Source organism: Eriocheir sinensis, unplaced genomic scaffold (genome assembly GCF_024679095.1).
Source record: "Eriocheir sinensis breed Jianghai 21 unplaced genomic scaffold, ASM2467909v1 Scaffold694, whole genome shotgun sequence".
Taxonomy (NCBI): domain Eukaryota; kingdom Metazoa; phylum Arthropoda; class Malacostraca; order Decapoda; family Varunidae; genus Eriocheir; species Eriocheir sinensis.
In genome coordinates this window covers 115,776-120,188 of record NW_026112047.1, presented here as the reverse complement: position 1 = coordinate 120,188, position 4,413 = coordinate 115,776, and the positions used below count along the sequence as shown (strand labels likewise).

The 4,413-nt window shown below is 42.6% G+C and overlaps 1 long non-coding RNA gene across 1 annotated transcript; it reads left to right on the top strand.

The window, feature by feature from the left end:
- The first annotated feature begins 718 nt into the window (after positions 1–718).
- Positions 719–3,045, top strand: LOC126993870 (uncharacterized). The gene is made up of 3 exons (XR_007748411.1): positions 719–916; positions 1,039–1,188; positions 1,732–3,045. It is a non-coding gene; the product is annotated as an uncharacterized LOC126993870 (long non-coding RNA).
- The last annotated feature ends 1,368 nt before the right edge of the window (positions 3,046–4,413 follow it).

Here is a 4,413-nt window from a genome sequence, read left to right as displayed (position 1 = left end):
AGTCAAGGGTTAAACATAGTAATGTAATGCCATTTTTCTTGCATGGGATGTGCATTAATACTGTGTAACCCTAATGTGAAATTTGTCATGTGTGACAAGTCATGTTTGGTTGTTGTTCAGCAGTACAGTGATCAGGATCCTCAAGCAGACCAAGCACTGGGGTTTGGGAGTGTATTTTTTCTTTTTACAATTCTTTGCCGAACTGAAGGGCTTGCTCAACAGTTATTTAGCAAGACTGAATTAGTTTCCATTCTTGTCTCCAGTATACTGATGGACACAAAGAGGTGAAGCTTGTGGTTGTTGCAGCATCTTTTTTCTTCTTTCTACAAACACTGTTTTTCAACTTTCTTCTGCAGAGCCCATCCAGCGCTGGGCCCGGCCACTGCAAGCCTTGTTGGGTCAATGTGTGGGAAATCAGCCAAGGTGGAGTTTGAGTCGGTCGGCCTCAACCATGAGGGTGCGCATGGAGTCATTGTCATGTTCCGTTGATAACCTCCTAATTGATTCATGTTGGTTGATGTTTCACTCTGATATTGCAGTAAATATTTAGTTGTATCATTGTGCATCATCTGGATAACCCCAAAGTGTTCCTAAGGTATAATGATTGAATGTTTTGACAAGAATATGAACATTCACTCTTAGTTAGTAAGAAACTGTGTATGTGAGGTATTTGTTTCCATGTTATTTTTTTTTTTTTTATTCTGATTATTTCCTCACTCTCAGGCTGTGTGAGCAGCAGGCTGGCCGTGAGCCTTCCTGGGAGTGCTGGGCGGCCTGGTGCCCCGGCTGAAGGCAAGCGGCCTCCCTGAGACACCCAAAGACTGGCTGACACAAGATCTTGTGCTGGTACTGGTGTCTGAAGGCTGTGCAGTGGTGCGGACACAGGCTCAGAGTGCCCAGGTGGACCAAGATGCTGGTAAGTGTTGCAGCTGACAGATTACTGACAAGGGAACAGGCAGGGAATATAAACAAAACAGACATGGTAGTTATAAGTGTGGCCAGTGTCGCCTCTTCTTATTCTTTATAAATGTTTCCAAGGTTGCCGCCTGCCTGGGAGCAGACTCACAGAGGTCAGCGCGGGGCAGCAGGACAGCGCCCTCAGCAGTGACGATGAGTCTCTCCATGAAGGCTGCACAGCAGCAGGCCACTGTCGCCCGAGAGCATCCCGAGGAACACTTCAATGTCCAGGTGAGAAGCCTTGAGCTTTTTTGGAAATTATCCTTGGGAAAACTTATGGTATAAAGCATCTTTAACCCGTCCGCTGCGATGGGCATGTATTTGGTTTCATTGGTACCATGAAAACATGTACTACCAGGTCTTTCTCTGGCTCTGTGGTGGATAGTGGAGTGTTTCCCATGTGGTATTGGTGTGCTGGATATTCCCTCCCAAGGTGCAGGACTTTATATTTTCTTCATTATTGTAGCAGCTAACTTTTGTTCCATTCCTGTTGCCATTTTTTTCATTATTGTAGCAGACACTTTTTTTTAAATTAATGTAGCTTGTTGATGTCTTCTGGTATGAAATTTGCAGTAAAGGGGTTAAAGATGCATATTTTTAATCAAAACTGATATTGAAAATCCTCTTGCATTCTCTAAAAAGCAAAGTCAGCTCAGGATTTTCTCCAACAGACTCTTTTGTAAGGTCCAGTCCTTGTTAGTGACTGCCGGTGAGAGGCAACACTTGGGCAGGGGGTGAAGCTTGGGGTGATGATGATGATGAGGATTGTTGCAGGTGTGAGGATGTCAAGCCACCACAAGCCAGGAGGGAAGTGGCTGCTGGGGCCAAGACAGCAGGTGAAGCAGAACCCTTAAGCCTCAGGTCTTCACCCCTGGACGAAGGAGGTGTTTCTTGGCGGCCAAACTCGGGAGACTCACCAGAAAAGACCTTGGTAGATGATGCAAGTTTTGCTCGCTGGAGACCACAAGAGTATTCACCCGTGCCTCATATTGTGGGTGAGGAGAGCAGCCTGCACCATCTCCCAAGAGGTATGTTTAACAGTGAGGCATGCACACAGGCAGGAAGCAGCACTACAGTCACCAGGAGACATTTTACATAAAACTGGCTACAAAATACTGCTGCTGGCCAGAATGGAGATCAGGTTCAGCAGGATCCCAGCAAGGTGCTCTCTTTACTTCTTTGTGTGATTTTGAAAACACTTCAGCAGCCAAGGGGAACGCTCAAGAGAAAGTGTCATATCTATGCAAACCTTCCTGCAGGGGTGAGCTGAAAGGTGAAAAATGTAGTTACCACGACTCCTTGGAGAAGAGAGACACCATTAGTAGTTTGGTTGGTGAGAAAAGCTTCACCAGTCATGCTGCTTGTACAGGGGAGAAGACTTCAGTGTTGTCCTCCAGGCCTCTTTGCAGCGGGTACTCTAGATCAAGCAGCAGACCAAGTGTCTTGCATGTGTGTGTGTGTGTGTGTGTGTGTGTGTGTGTGTGTGTGTGTGTGTGTGTGTGTGTGTGTGGTTTTGTGTGTGTGTGTGTGTGTGTGTGTGTGTGTGTGTGTGTGTGTGTGTATTTACCTAGTTGTGAAATACCGTACTAGGCTCGTGCTGTCCCATCTCCATAATGCTTATTATCCAGTTTGGCTTTAAATTCATGAATCGTTTTTGCACACACAGTCTCCTTGTCAGTCCGTTCCATGTTGTTATACTTCTGTATGGAAAACTGTATTTCTTGTCATTTCTTATCACTGCCTCTTGTCACACTTCTGTCACGTACCACTAGGTCTTCCCTGTCCAATTTCTCCAATCCCTCTTGTATCCTGTACAATGCTATTAGGGCCCCTCTCTCTCTTCTTCTCTCTAGTTTTGTTAGTCCCAATTTCTTCAGTCTTTCTTCATAGGTATGTTCTCTCAGAGTTTCCGGTAATTTAGTCGCTGCTCTTTGTACTCTTTCCAACTTTATAATTTCTGTCTTCAACATAGGTGACCACACTAATGCTGCATATTCCAGTCTTGGACGTATCATCGATGTTATTAGTTTCTTTACCATTTCTTCATCTAAATATATTAATGCTGCTTTTATGTTTCTAAGAGGATTGTATTTTTCAGTTATCCGGTCTATATGTTTTCCAAAGGATAACTTGTCTGTTATGATCACCCCAAATCTTTTCTTCAGTTTTTTTCATGATTCTTTCATTACTCAGAGAGAAGTTCCGGGATATTCATCTACTGCTCTTACCAAACTCCATTACGCTACACTTCTCTGTATTGAATGTCATTTCCCATTTGCATGACCATTCGCTTATTATATCAAGATCTTGGCTCAGGGCTACACAGTCTTCTTCATTATTTTAGCATCATCAGCAAACATATTCATATAGCTTGTCGCCCCTTCTGTTATGTCATTAATATATATTACAAACATAATCGGAGCCAACACCGATCCTTGGGGGACTCCACTGGTCACTTCCATCCAGCTTGATTTATTATTCCTAATTACTGTTCTCATTTCTCTCTTCGTCAAAAAGTCCACAATCCAATCCAATATTGAACCACCCAGACCTCCAACATGATTAAGTTTCCATATTAATCGCTTGTGTGGTACTTTATCACATGCCTTCTTTAAGTCCAGATACACACAATCTGCCCAACCGTCCCTTTCCTGTATTATATCAATTACTCTTGAATAGAAGCTGATCAGATTAGTTACACAAGACCGTTCTCCTCTGAATCCAAATTGGCTATTTGTTAATGTACTGTTTTCTTCTAAATACTCCACCCATCTGTTTTTTTATAATTTTCACACACATCTTTGCTACTACACTTGTTAATGACACTGGCCTATAGTTCAACGGGTCTTCCTTACTTCCTCCTTTATGTATTGGGACGATGTTAGCCCTCTTCCAGTCTCTCGGTACCTTCCCTTGTGCTAGTGAGACATTAATCAAGTTGCTCAACTTTTCAGCTATTTGCTGGTTACACTCTTTTAGCACCCAATTTGATATACCATCCGGTCCTGCTGATTTCCTCGCATCCAATTCTTCCAATAATTTTATAACTTCATCTGCTGATGTTTGTATTCTCTCCAGACCCATGCACTCTATTCCCCGGCACTGCATCTACACCTTCAAACTCACTCTCCTTTGTGAACACTGTTTGCAAACAATTATTCATCACTTCTACTATTTCACTTATACTATCAAAAGTTTCACCACTAACTTTAACTTTCTGAATCTCATCTCTATTTTATCAACTTTCCATTTATGAACTCATAAAGCAGTTTTGGCTGGTCTTTGCACTTATCTACAATATTTTTCTCAAAATTCTTTTTTTCTTTTCTTCTTACTTTGACATAAGCATTCCTCTTCCTCTTGTACTCATTCCATAGATCCATCCTCCTATTTTTTCTCCATTTGTTCCATGCCTTCTCCTTATCCTGCTTGGCGTCAACACACTTTCTATTGTAC